The 15,278-nt window shown below is 41.6% G+C and overlaps 1 long non-coding RNA gene across 2 annotated transcripts in view; it reads left to right on the forward strand.

The window, feature by feature from the left end:
• The first annotated feature begins 342 nt into the window (after nucleotides 1–342).
• The window catches only part of LOC131411578 (uncharacterized), a 30,980-nt gene continuing 16,044 nt past the window's right edge, over nucleotides 343–15,278 (forward strand). The window contains exons 1-5 of one of the 2 annotated variants that reach the window (XR_009221576.1): nucleotides 343–3,259; nucleotides 4,113–4,234; nucleotides 4,794–4,864; nucleotides 7,646–7,711; nucleotides 8,855–9,018. This is a non-coding gene — a long non-coding RNA (uncharacterized LOC131411578). Of the gene's footprint in view, nucleotides 3,260–4,112; nucleotides 4,400–4,524; nucleotides 4,719–4,793; nucleotides 4,865–7,645; nucleotides 7,712–8,854; nucleotides 9,019–15,278 lie in introns of both variants that reach the window. The other variant, XR_009221577.1, reaches the window with a different exon arrangement.

The following is a 15,278-nucleotide window of genomic DNA, read 5'->3' on the forward strand; positions in this document are numbered from 1 at the left end:
CTGGGAGAAAGAAGGCAACAAAAGAGACCAAGAAAGGGTGGGCCAAAAGGTAGGATGAAAGTGAGAGGAGTATCTTGGAAGCTGAAGTGACTGTGTATTCAGTATTATGGTAGATACTTGAATACAAAATGAATAGGACATGGTCTCTGCCGCTGCTCTTATTTTTATTGCTCTTGGTTTATCTCCTCAGTTAACGGCACTACCTAGTCTTTCGTGCCTGAAAATTTGGAGTCATCCTTTATTTCTCCTTTACACTCTTTCATCTATTGGGTTAACCCAGTTTGACTGATTAAATTTTTTTTTTAGAGTATAGCATATATACTGGAAAAAGTGCACAAATCTTAAGTATCTAGCTTAATGATTTTTTTAGCAAAGTAAACACACTATAATAACCACCTCCCAGATCAAGACATTCACTATTCTGGCACTCCAGAAGCCTCTTTTGTCCCCTTTCTAGTAATTACTGCCACCCAAGGTAAACACTATTCTGACTTCTACAGCTGTAGCTTAGTTTTGCCTGGTTTTGAACTCATGTAAATGGAATTACACCCTATATACTCCTTTTTTACCAGTCTCCTTTTATTCAACATCGTGTATGAGATTCATCCATGTTGTTTCACGTAATTTGTTGGGGTTTTTTTATAGCTCTATAGATCTGGTTATCTATCATTGCATAACACGTTAGTTTTGGTTATTGATTACTGCATAACATGCCACTACAAACTTAGTGGAGTCAAACAGAAAGCCATTTTATTATGCTCATGGATCCTGTGGGTTAGGAATTTTGTGGGGAGAGCTTGCCCTGCTCTGCGATGGTTGGGGTCTAGAATCATTTAGAGGCTCCTTCACTTAGATGGGTGGTACCTTGGCTGGGATGTCTTGAAGACCAAGGTCATCTGGGATTGTTGACCAGAGCACCTATATTTCTTTTTTTGAAAAGTGGTTATTTTCTTTTTCCACTGGTATATCTAAAATGCAATTTCAATGGAGATGGAAAGTGCTACTTGAAAGTTGCTCTGCTTCTTTGCAACTTTTGAGTCCCTGGTGCACTGTTTGGATAGTATTCAGATATTGCTGCTAAAAAGGCTGTAATGGGGTTTGTGATCATATATGACCAGAGAAGGTTAATGTCAGTATCCAGAAGCAGAGATTGCTTTAAGGAAGAGAGGAGGTTTAGGAAATGCCCGGTGAGCACAGTCTCTCTGGTATTAGATAAAATCACAAGAATTTGAGGATGAGCTCCTCCATCCTCGTTCTGGGCTGTTCTTGGTCATAAGACACCAAGCTTAAAGTGGACATGGCATGTGTTGTGGCTTATATTGGTGATCTATTTTGTTCAGTGCATATGGTTCCTCTTCTGTTTGGGGAATAAGTCATCATCTGATCACCACTGTAGTATGAAGGTGGCTGTGCCCTGGTTGCAGATTCTCCAAGAGGAGATTCTCCACGAGGGCTTGACTCTTCACAGCATGTTGGCTGGGTTCCCAGAGCAAGATTCCTGAGAATGACTTATCCTTGGAAGTCAAAGAACATCATTTCCACTCTATTCTGTTGATTGAAATAGACACACACCTGCCTGGATTCAAGAGGAGGGAACTTAAACCTCACGTCTTCATGGGAGATGTGTACAAAAATTTGTGGCCATTTTTAAAAAACACCACAAATTATATACCACAATTTTTTTATCCATTTTATTGTAGATGGATATTTGAGTAGTTTCTACTTTGGAGGAATGATGGAGAATGCTGCTGTAATCATTCTTGTTTCTATCTCTTGGTTTGCATATGCATTCATTTTAGTTGATTAAAAATCTAAGAGTAGAATTGCTGGTCACAGTGTATGTGTATCTTCAGCTTTACTAGATAGCTCCTGCCAAACAGTTTTCCAAAGTGATTGTACAAATTCATACTTCTACCAGCAAAGTATGAGCATTCCAGTTGCTATGCAGTCTGACCTCCACTTGTTACTGTCAGTTCAACATTTAAAAAATGTTTTAACCATTCTGTGGTTATCTAGAAGGTCTCAGTGTAGTTTAAATTGACATTTCCCTGATAACTAGTGATTTGAGCACCTTTTCATATGCTTATTAGCTCTTTGGATAGTCTGTTGTGATGTGCCTTTTCAAGTTTTTGCCCATCTTTGACAAATTGGGTTGTAGGTCTTTTTTTCTTATTATAATGTTGTAGTTTTTATGTATTCTGGATGTGAATCTTTGTTGAATATAGGAATTGGAACAATCTCTTCCCATCCTGTTGCTTGCCATTTCTCTCCTGTAATGTGTTTTTTGATAAATGAAATTCTAAATTTTAATGAATTCCAGCTTACCAATGTTTTCCTTTATGGATAATGTTTTTTTTTGTGTGTGTGTGTGTGTGTGTGTCTTCTTTATGAAGTTTTTGCTACCCTGTGGTCATTAAGATATTTTCTTATGTTATCTTCTAGAAACTTTATTATTTTACCTTTCACATTTAGGTCTAAGTCTCAGGGAATTGGTTTTTGTGTGTTGTGAGGTAGCCATCAAGGTTTCTTTTTTTTTTTTATACATATGCTTGTCTCTATGAGTAATAACAGGTAGCATTGGGTCAGAGGGACACAAGCCTGGGAGTTAGGGGTCCTGTATTCTCAGCCTTAACCTACATTTAAAGCACCTTCTGAACTTGGGCGTATTATCCTCCCAGTTATCCCTCCTCTCAGACTCCTTCCTTACCCCCTCCCTCCCTTCCTTCTTTCTTTTTCCTCCCATCTGTCCAACTTCTCTTCCTTGTCTTTCTTCTTCCTGCTTTCCCTTTGACCCTCCATTTGTCCACTTTTCCTTTGTCCATCCAGGCATTCCATTTGTCTGTCTATTTTTCTGCCCATCCATCTGCCTGTCCTCTTTGTTCTGTCTCTCTCTTGTTCACCCTCTCTCACTCTCTTGGGTTCATCTCATGCACAGGCTTGCTCATTCCTCCACTCACACAGTCACTCCTTCCCTCACTCTCATTTATGGTTCACCTGTGAATGGCTGTGCTGGTACAGCCAATACTGGAGCCCAGATGAGTCTGGGGGGCTTCTCCCCTTCTATGGGGGCTCTGTCCTTCCCTGATGACAGCCCTTTCCACAGCTCCTAAGCCAGGCACCACGTTCCTGCCTATTTCATCATCACCTGTGCATCCAGAAGCCACCACATAGATCTGGGGGCCCCTTTTCCTTCCCAAGAGGAGCTCTCCAGCCCCACACCTCCACCAGCCAATTGTAACTCAAGAGCTGGGAAGCCAAGGTATGCAATTCTGGTTTTAGGGAAATCATGCTGATCACAAAGATTATACCAACAATTTAATCTGATGCCAGCCCTCAGAGAGCCCCTAGTCTTGTGAAATTAACAGACCATTATAATACAATGTGGAATGTTTTGAGGAGAGGCACCTTGCATAATTTGGAGGAGAAAGGCTTTCTGGAGAAAGTTTTGCCCAATTGGAGGCTTTAAGAATGAGTAGGAGTTATCTAGAAAAATAGGATATGGAGAGTGTTCCTGGCAGAGGGAATTCCATGAACAAAGGGCCAGTAGGCACAAACAGCATAGTGTATGGGGAGAATTGAGAGGAATTTGATTTTCCTGAAGCACAAAGCTTAACTCACAGTGAATGGATAAATGAGGCTGAAAAGTCAGCAAGAGACAGATTTGAAAGTGTCTTGAGTGCCAGGTCAAGAAGCTTGAATTTAACACTGAAGTCTTAGGGAGCCATGGGTGGTACTAGAGCAGGAGTGTTCCTAGTGAGATTTTCATTTCAGAAAAATTCTAGTGTTCGATATAGAGAACATCCTTTAGACAGGGCATCCAGTGGGACTTTTAGGGTATTGGTTCATTTGAGAAAAGACAAGTTCTGAGCTGTACATGGATGGAGAGAAGGAATGTGTTGAGGACCATTCTGCAAGTGGAACTGGTGTTACTGGGAGCTGAGGGAGGAGAAGCTGAGCAGATATGTTGGTTTTGACATGGATGACCACATTGGTGGGTGGTGGTGCCACTGAAAGGGAAGACAACACATCATAATGAAGATGATCGGCAGGACTCTGATCTGGTCCCAGGCCAGCTCTCAGTGGTAGCCATCTCTCCCCCTCTCTTTTTGCAGCTTTAGGGTGCAACCTGAAGACCCTCATAGTCAACTTCACCATCTACAACCTCCAGTATTGAACAGACATGAGCAACGGCTCAGCAACGTTCAACCTCACCGACAGAGTCCTGAAGCACCTGGTGAGACCCAGGTCCCAGCAGCTCCTGGTGGGATAAATGCCAGCCAGCTGCTCCCCACCCCCTGTCCTTCCTGCTCATCCTTCTCCTCCTTCATCCCCAGCTTAGGTCCTTGTTCAAGAGCAGCCTGGGCCTCTTCTATTCTGGTTGCAGACTGACTTCCCTCAGGTAAAACCCTTTGCTGAGCATTTGTTAGTAATGACCACTTTTGGTGACTGCCCCATTTTCAGTCTTCCCACTGACCACCAATTTGCTCCTCCCTCCTTGTGGTCCCCACATGCCTCTCTCCCCAGGCCTGAGAAGGATGGGGCAGCCACAAGTGTGGATGCCATCTGCACCTCCCACCCTGACCCCATGGACCATGGCAGAGAGCATGACAGAGACGCTGTGTGACAGAGAGTAGCTTTACTGGGAGCTGAACCAGCTGACCCACCGTATCACCCAGATGGGTCTTTACACCCTGGTCAGGGACAACCTCTTTTCAGTGGTGAGTGTTCATGCTGAGCCTGGATTTACAGTGATCATTACTTATACCCATTCTATTTTATTTCCTCTTGAACAGAGCAACCCAAGTTCTGGTTGGGGGACACCCTCCTCAGACCTCCATATGGAGGGTCTCTACTGTTATTTCAGGTAAATACCATGAAAGTCTTTGAAAAAATTAATGTGACACATTTTAATTCAAAACCAAAATGTCTGACCCTTGGGATCTCTGGGGACAAGGGTTCTTCTATGTGAGGTTTCCCTAGGCCAGTGATTCTCAACTGGGGGTGATTATGCCCCTCAGGAGACACTTGGCGATGTCTGGAGACATTTTTGATTGTCACACCTTGACGAGGGAGCTCCTGGAATCTAGTGGATAGAGGCCAAGCATGTTGCTAATATCCTCCAGTGCACAGGAGAAACCTCCACCAAGAATTAGACCACCACAAAAGTCAGTACTTCTGAGGATGAGAAACCTTGCTGTACATGGTCCCCCAGTTCCGAGATGGGCACCACAACAACATTATCACACTTTACTGCAATTATTTGTTTAATTATCCAACTCCCCCCTTACACTCTGAGCTCTACGATGTGATGGTTTGTCTAGTGAGGCACTATATCCTCAGTTTTTAGTATATTGGTACACTGTAGTACCGAGTGAATGAGTGAATGAATGACAAGTTAGAGATGAGTATCTCAGCCCCCCATATTTGGGGGTTCACTGCAGCTCACATTCATTCATTCAACAAACACATATGTGTGACTATTCTGTCCTAAAGTCATGTGTTGGGTATGGAGAGAGAAGACACAGGTTCTGTCCCTGAAAAACTCACAGTCAAGTCAACTAAAGATGACTTAGGGACACAAAAAAGGCTGAGACACCATTATTAATAGAGTGGGAGTGCAGAGGAGGAAGAAGTCAAGGAGGGCTACTTGGAAGAGGATATTATGTGCCCAAAACTGTCTAGGCACTGGGACATGGCAGTGAACAGGACAGACCAGTCCTTGCTTTCCTGGAGGTGCATCTCATTGCACTCCTGAAACATGAATAGGCATTTTCCAGGAAAAGAAGAGGGTGGAAGAGCATTCCAGGAAGCAGGAACTGCAAAAGCAAAAGCAGCAAAGCTCTGGGGCCGGCCCCATGGCGTAGTGGTTAAGTGCGTGCACTCCGCTGCTGGCGGCTGGGGTTCGGATCCCGGGTGCGCACCAATGCACTGCTTGTCAGGCCATGCTGTGGTGGCGTCCCATATAAAGTGGAGGAAGATGGGCATGGATATTAGCCCAGGGCCAGTCTTCCTCAGCAAAAAAAAAAAAGAGGATTGGCATGGATGGTAGCTCAGGGTTGATCTTCCTCACCAAAAAAAAAAAAAAAAAAGCAAAGCTATGCTCAGGAGAATCCTTATAAAATTCCAGTTTCCCCCTCTTTTCTCTTTTCCATTTGGGAGCCCCCACAGCCCCCAGCACGTGGGCCTGATTTTGGCAGATTCTGACAGTAGGCAGGGCTCCCTGGACATCCATGCCTCTGTGGTAAAAGCTGAGGGTCTCCACCTGTCTTTCTTCCTCTCGGTGGCTCAAGGCTATGCACCCCAGAGTTTCTTTCCAGAGCGAGTACCTGCTATGCTTCCACATCATCAATGGACCCTCAGCAACCCAAAGCCCATGTCTTTGGAGTACACTGCCCTGCCGAGGGACATCTAGAACAAGGTGGGGTCTCTCTCCCCTCCCTTCCCCTCTTGCCCTGGGAGCTCCTCTCATTCTCCATCTGACTTACATCTATTAAGTGATTGTGTCAACTTTTCACTTTCCCTATGTGCTCTGGGTTCTCTCAGTTTCTAGAGGTGAGGCCCTAGCTGCCTTCCCCATTTCTCAGATGGTCAAACTGAGGCTCAGAAAGGGGAGCGGTGTGCCTAAGGTCACACACAGAGTTAGTAGCAGAGCCAAGATTTGAACTCAGGTCTCCTTGCTACAAGGCCTGTGTTCTTTCTCTGGCTCCAGTGGTCCCCTCCAGGGAGACCCCCATCTCACCCATTGTCCCTACCCATGTTCTGGGTCACCAAGCACTATAGGGACAGTCAGCTATGAGATATACTCTGCTCTTGCCTGGTCACCGACTTGATATAACTTGATGAGATTGGAAGCACTGGCTGAGCTAGTGGCTGGTGGCTCTGAGCTCCCCTCACATATCCTTGATCTGAAGTCACTGATATGCTGCCCATTCTCCCCACATCCCTGCCAGCTAATCCTACCATATCCTTCCATAGGTCTCAGAGGTAGGAAATGCATTAACCTCATGGAGCCACCAACCCCCAGCATCCACCTCCTTCTCTTCCAGACACTTTCACAAACATCAGCCCAATAATGACACTGACCATGGCCAGGATCCCTGCTCTGCATACATGATCATCTCATTTATGCTCACAACAATCCCCATGAAGTGGATAAAAGGATCATCCCCATTTTTCAAATGGGAAAACAGAGGCTCAGAGAAGTGAAGTGAACAGGCCAAGAATTGCCTGAGGATTTGAACCCAGGTCTCTGAGGAATGGGTGGAGGAGCTAGGACATCTACACTGGGGAAGGGGGAGGTCATGGGACACAGTGCTGACTTGGAATATTTCCAAACTTCAGTTCCTTTGTCTTTACCATGGGGATAATTATAATAATACCTTCCACCACAGTGATGGGGAGGGAATGCGTAAGTCACTTCTTAGAGATGCTCGATAGATGTTCATTATTGTTACTGGTATTGCTTCTATTCCCAACTCCTGGAAGCCTTCCCTTTGTGGTCAGGGTCTCTTCCCTAACTTGGGGGAAGAGGCAGCCAGATAATCCCCCACTGCTTGGCCCTAGGTCTCTGGCTGTATAAACCAGGAACTCGGGAGACACTGCTGGTGTTGGGTGCTGGCTGAGTTCCCATGGTCTGTGTCTCTAGGTTGCGCTCCATGTTGGTCACTATCAATTCACTGTTCTCCTACAATCTTGACCCCAGCATGGTGAAGTAAGTGTTTCTACACCAGACCCTGAAGGCCTCATCCCACTAGCTGGGTGCAACCTATGACAGGTGTGAGATGGGGGGCTGGTTTCATGGCTTAAAGAGATGGGGCTGTGAGGAAGGATGGGTCTTCTCAGTAGAGTGGAATGGATGGATGCTCTGGAGGGAAAAGGGGGGTTTCTGGGGGCCCAAGTTGATGACCTGTGGCAGTGTGTCGTCCAACAGGAGGCAAGAAGAGAACATGCAACAATTGCACCCAAGGGAATGGTTATTTTTACATGTCAATTTTTCCAATCCAAAATGTGAAGGATCCTGAGTTGCCTTCTTAATCTGTCTAGTTATGACTCATACATTGATTCATTCCTTCATTCAACAAATATTTGATGAAAGTAAATAGGCACTGGTGATACATTTTGATGATTCCTATCATCAGGTAATTTCAAGAGATTGTGGGAACCTCAAGGAGGGACACACAGCCCCTCCTTGAAAAGTCTTCTGGAGGAAGTGATGAGGGAAGTGAGATGTGATTTAGAACAAGACCTGGCTGGGGGGAAGAGATAGGGAGTGGTGCTACATGTATCTATAACCTACAAGATAGAAAGATCAGGGCACATTTGGGAAAGCTGCAAGAAGCTTGCTGTAGCTGAAGCATACACTTTGACATGGGAGAGGTGGAAGTTGAAGCTAAAGTTGCAGGCAGAGATTTGTTGGGCACTGGAATGGTTTGTGGAAGGACATGACACACTCAGAGTTCTGCTTTTGAAAGCTCATCTTCTAGGTGATGTTTGGAGAATGAATTGGGAGGGAGAAGGTGACCAGAGACAGGAGGACCCATTAGGAACCGAGGTCAGCAAAGATGTGTGACAGATGCCCACCGACATGGTCAGCACCTGCACTTGCTGACTATGCCCCTGAGAGGCCCAACTCGTCTTCCCCCATCCTAGTGAACTCTCCTAGTGTTTGGTGGGGAGTTGGTCCAGTAGACACATGAATGGATTCAAGGTGGACAGTCAGATGGAGAGTCTTCTGTAACACACCTTTAAAAACCCAGCTCAGATCACATTGCCAGGAATAAGTAGACTGGCTGGAATGACTTCTTTGTGAAAATCTTCCCCTGATAGGGGATTTTGTACTTTGTTTTTCTTCTAGGAGTGGAGCCATCAGTTCATCTAGTGACAGACAAGCCAACAAGTAGTCCCAGGCCGCAGCACTTCCAGCTGAATTTTGCTGTCACCAACCTACTCTATTCCCAGGACACAGCCCAGCCAAGCACCACCAAACATCAGTGGAACAAGAGAAGTATTGAGGATGCGGTGAGAACGGGGTTGTGTGTCCACTCTGTTTCCATGTAGAGACTGAATATGGACACTCCGGAGTTAGAAGGTGACTTTTAATAACAATTCATGAAGACAGGTTCTTCTTCCCATTTTACAAATTAAGAAAGAGGCACACACAGAGAGATTCAGTAGCTGACCCAGTGCCACACACCTAAGTCACACCGTGAAACAAGACATCCTTTGGTACACATACCCGGTGTAGTGCTTGTTGTGAAAAAAAGATAAATAGGAAAGTGCACTCAGTGGCTGAAAAGTCTCCGAGTCCACTGAGCCTGGGATTCTGACCTCGGATATATTGCCCTGTCTTTCAGCTCAATCAGCTCTTCTAAAATAGTAGCATCAGGAGCCATTTTTCTGACTGTCAAGTTTTAGCATTCAGGTGAGTTTCAATTCAGGACCTAATGATTCTGGAAATTTCTCCTTTAAGTAAAAGTACCCCCATGCCATAGTCTGTCAGTTCCTAGCTGTTATGGTACAGAGCCATTGGAATATAGAGCTGTTACCTAAAATCCAGCTTCTTCCTAAACCAGTGAGCCCAACTGATTTAGAACTCAAGAGAGCTTGTGTCAACTCAGCAGACATGGAGGTGCCTTGTGCTGGGAACCATGGAATATGGAGTGTGGAAATCATTCCTGAAGAAATCAGCTACTGAAGTTAGGATCCATGGAAGATGGAGGGTTAGAACTGGTTGACTTAGAATCTGGCATTCTAACCAGGTTGTCCAATAGAGTAGCCACTAGCCACATGAGACAATTTACATTTTTTATACGCCTATTGGGATATGATTCACATACTGTGTGTATGTGTCTTTTTCTTAAGATTTTCCATGTACATCATCATGTCATCTGCAGAAAGAAATAGTTTTACATCTTCCTTTCCAACCTGGATGACTTTTATTTCTTTTTCTTGCCTAAGTCCCCTCATTAGAACCTCTAGTACAATGTGATTAACATATGAGATGAGGGCAGACATCACTGTCTTGTCCCTGGTCTTAGGGAGAAATTTTCAGTCTTTCATCATCGAAAGGTTTTTCAAAGAGAGTAGTTGTCAGGTTGATAAAGTTTCTTTCCATTCCTAATGTGTTGAGTGATTTTTTTAAATCATGAAGGATGTTGTATTTTTTGAAATTCACTTTTGTTTATGTTTATCAAGAACAGGTGGTATTTGTCCTTTATTCTATTAATATAGTGTATATCATTAAATCCATTTTTCAGATATGAAGCCAATCTTTCAGCTAGAGGTGAGAGATTAAGACCTTCTAAAGTCTTTCCTGGGAGTGCACACAACCCTGCACACCTGTGGCCTTCTAGATCCTCACAGATACACTGGTGCTTTTGAAAGCCCCCATGGCCATCTCATTCTCCTAATTTTTCTTTTCAGTGTTTGGCTCACCTCTTGCCTGCCTCATCTGGTATAGCTTGCTCAGGCAGCTACAATGTAAAAGAATTACCACTGATTGTTATGGCAAGTGCTCTGGGGAAAAGCTTTCCTCACTGAGCAAGCTCTGAGTCAAATAAAGAGAAGCCCTGAAAATGGGGTTTTTTCAAGGAGCTGCCAGGCAGGTCAGATAGTGACAATTCAATGGGGATGGGTCTTCTCGGAACTCCAAGCCCACCATGGCTGCTAGGCTGCTGGTTTTCACAGCTACCATAGTTCTGAGACTGATGGTTTTCAAAGTTACTGAGGATATTGTGAGAGCAGGATGGGAACAGCACAAGTTTTAATGCCACTGAGATTATTCCCTTCACAAAGATTCCACCATCTTTCTTCACTAAACATTCCTCAGACTGTTGCAAGCCTTTGGTTTGCAAGCCTTAAAGATAAAGAGAGAATCCTAAAAGCCACAAGAGAAAGGCAACAAGTTACATACAAAGGAAACCCCATAAGGCTGTCAGCTGACTTCTCAGCAGAAACTTTACAGTCTAGAAGAGAGTGGCATGGTATATTTAAAGTGCTAAAAGGAAAAAACCTACAGCCAAGAATACTCTACCTGGCAAAGTTATCATTCAGAATGGAAGGAGAGAGAAAGAGTTTCCCAAAGAAGCAAAAATTAAAGGAGTTTATTAGCAAGAAACCAGTCGTACAAGAAATGCTACAGGGAATTATTTAAGGGGGAAAGAGAAAACCACAAATAGGAAAAAATTATCTATTTCCATGATAAGAGGGTAATGGATACAAATGCACAAACAAGAGATTAGATATCATATCGAAAACATAAAAAGTGGGAGGAGGGGGTAAAAGAGTAGAGCTTTTAGAAAGAGGTGAAATTAAAGAAACCATCAACAATATAGATTGCTGTATTCACAGGTTTTTATATATGAACCTCATGGTAATCACAAACCAGAAACCTATACTAAATACACAAAACTAAGAGAAAGGACCCCAAACATAATACTAAAGAAAGCCATCAAACCACAAGGGAAGAGAGCAAGAGAAGAAGGAAGGAACAGAGAAGAACTGCTAAAACACCCAGAAAAAAAGTAACAAAATGGGAATAAGTACATACTTTTCAATAGCTACTTTAAATGTCAATGGATTAAATGCTCCAATCAAAAGGCATAGGGTGGCTGACTGGATAAAAAAACAAGACCCATATATATGCTGCATACAGGAGACGCACTTCAGACCTAAAGACACTCAAATTGAAAGTGAAGGGATGGAAAAAAATACTCCATGCAAATGGCAATGAAAGGGAAGCTGGGGTAGCAATACCTATATCAGACAAAATAGACTTTAAAACAAAAACTGTAATAAGAGAAAAGGAGGGCACTACATAATGATAAAGGGACCATCCAACAAGAGAATATAACACTTGTAAATATCTATGCACCCAACATAGGAGCACCTAAATATATAGAGCAATTATTAACAGACATAAAAGGAGAAATAGACTATAACACCAAAATAGTAGGGGACTTTAACACTCCAATTACACCAATGCATAGATCATCCAAACAAATCAATAAGGAAACATTGGCCTTAAATGACACAATAAACCAGATGGACTTAGTTGATATATACAGAACATTCCATTCAAAAACTGAAGAATACACATTTTTTTTCAAATGCACATGGAACATTCTCCAAGACTGATCACATATTAGGCCAAAAACAAGTTTCCATGAATTTAAGAAGATTGAAATAATACCACGCATCTTTTCTGACCACAAAGGTATGAAACTAGAAAACAACTACAGGAAGAAAATCAGAAAAGCCACAAATATGTGGAGATTAAACAAAATGCTACTGAACAATGATTGGATCAATGAAGAAACCAAGGAAGAAACCAAAAAATACCTGGAGACAAATGAAAATGAAAATGTGACATTCCAGAATTTATGGGATACAGCAAAAGCAGTTCTAAGAGGGAAGTTTATAGCAATACAGGCCTACCTCACAAAATAAGAAAAATCTCAAATAAACAATCTAACAGTGCACCTAAAGGAACTGGAAAAAGAACAAACAAAGCCCTAAATCAGTAGAAGGAGGGAAATAACAAAAAAATCAGAGCAGAAATACGTGAAATAGAGAGTTAAAAAAAAAAAAAATAGAAACAGTCAATGAAACCAAGAGCTAGTTCTTTGAAAAGATAAACAAAATTGACAAACCTTTAGCTAGACTCACCAAGAGAAAAAGAGAGAAGACTCAAATAAATAAAATCAGAAATGAAAGAGAAATTACAATGGACATCTCAGAAATAGAAAAGATTATAAAAGAATACTACATAAAGCTATATGCCAACAAAGTGGATAATCTAGAAGAAATAGATAAATTCTTGGAATCACACAACATTCCAAAACTGAATCAAGAAGAATTAGAGAATTTGAATAGATGAATCACCAGTAAGGAGATTAAAACAATAAACAAAAATCTCCCCAAAAATTAAAGTCCAGGACCAGATGGCTTCTGTGGGGAATTCTATAAAAAATTCAAAGAAAGCTTAATGTCTATCCTTCTCAAACTCTTCCAAAAAATTGAAGAGGAAGGGAAGCTACCTAACTCATTTTACGAAGCCAATCTTACCCTGATACCAAAACCAGACAAGGACAACGCAGACAAAAAAAATGACAGGCCAATATCACTGATGAACATCGATGCAAAAATCCTCAACAAAATACTAGCAAATCAAATACAACAATACATGAAACAGATCATAACCATGATCAAGTGGGATTTATTTCAGGGATGCAGGGATGGTTAAACATCCACATATCATCAACGTGATACACCACATTAGCAAAATGAAGAATAAAAATCACATGATCATCTCAATAGATGCATAGAAAACATTTGACAAGATACACCATCCATTTATGATAAAAACCGTGAATAAAATTGGTATAGAAGGAAAGTACCTCAACATAGTAAAGGCCATATATGATAAACCCACAGCTAATATCATTCTCAATGGTGAAAAATTGACAGATATCCCTCTAAGAACAGGAACCAGACAAGGATGCCCACTTTCACCACTCCTATTTAACATAGTATTGGAAGTCCTAGCCAAAGTAATCAGTCAAGAAAAAGAAATAAAAAGGATCCAAATTGGAAAGGAAGAAATAATACTGTCACTATTTGCAGATGATATGATTTTATATATAGAAAACCCTAAAGAATCAACCAAAAATCTTTTAGAAATAATAAATGAATACAACAAAGTTCCAGGATACAAAATCAATATACAAAAATCAGTTTCATTTCTATACACTAACAATGAAATAGTAGAAAGAGAAATTAAGAATACATTCCCAACTACAACGGCAACAAAAGGAATAAAATACCTAGGAATAAACTTAACCAAAGAGGTGAATGATCTGTACACTGAAAACTATAAAACATTGTTGAAAGAAATTGAAGAACACAAAGAAATGGAAATTTATTCCATGCTCTTGGATTGGAAGAATTAACATAGTTAAAATGTCCATAGCTCCTAAAGCAATCTATAGATTCAACGAAATCCCTATCAAAGTTCCAACAACATTTTTCACAGAAATAGAACAAAGAATCCTAAAATTGATATGGAAAAACAAAAGACCCCGAATGGCCAAAGCAATCCTGAGAAAAGAGAACAAAGCTGGAGATATCACACTCCCTGATTTCAAATTATACTACAAAGCTATAGTAACCAAAACAGCATGGTACTAGCACAGAAACAGGCACACAGATCAATGGAACAGAATCAAGAAATAAACCCACACATCTATGGACAGCTAATTTTCATCAAGGGAGCCAAGAACATACAATGGAGAAATGAAAGTCTCGTCAATAAATTGTGTTAGGAAAACTGGGCAGCCATATGCAAAAGAATGAAAGTAGACCATTATCTTACACTATACAGAAAAATTAACTCAAAATGTATTAAAGACTTGAATGTAATACCTGAAACAATGAAACTTCTAGAGGAAAACATAGGCAGTATGCTCTTCAACATTGGTCTTAGCAGCATATTGTCAAGTACCATGTCTAACTGGGCAAGGGAAACGATATAAAAAATAAACAAAGGGGAGTACATCAAACTAAAAAGCTTCTGCACAGCAAAGAAAATCATCAAAAAAGTGAAAAGACAACCTAACAACTGGGAGAAGACATTTGCAAAACATATAGCTCATAAGGTCTTAATATCCAAAATGTATAAGGAACCCATACATCTCAACAACAAAAAAATTAACAACCCAATTAAAAAATGGGCAAAAGACCTGAACAGACATTTCTCCAAAGAAGATATACAGATGGCCAACAGACACATTAAAAGATGTTCAATATCACTATCAGGGAAGTTCAAATCAAAACTACAATGAGGTATCACCTCATGTCCATCAGAATGGCTATAATTAATAAGACAGGAAACAGCATGTGTTGGAGAGGATGTGGAGAGAAGGGAACTCTCATACACTGCTGGTGGGAGTGCAAACGGGTGAAGCCACTATGGAAAACAGTATGGAGAATCCTCAAAAAATTAAGAATAGAACTACCATATGATCCAGCTATTCCACCACTGGATACTTATCCAAAGAACATGAAAACATGAATGTGTAAAGATACATGCACACCTATGTTCATTGCATAATTATTAACAACAGCCAAGACTTGGAAGCCGCCTAGGTGCCCAACAAGGGATGAATGGGTAAAGAAGATGTGGTGTATATACACAATGGAATACTACTGAGCCATAAGAAACAATGAAATCCAGCTATTTGTGACAACATGGATGGACCTGGAGGGTATTTTGTTAAGAG

The sequence above is a fragment of the Diceros bicornis genome, chromosome 11 (assembly GCF_020826845.1).
Source record: "Diceros bicornis minor isolate mBicDic1 chromosome 11, mDicBic1.mat.cur, whole genome shotgun sequence".
NCBI classification, from domain to species: Eukaryota; Metazoa; Chordata; class Mammalia; order Perissodactyla; family Rhinocerotidae; genus Diceros; species Diceros bicornis.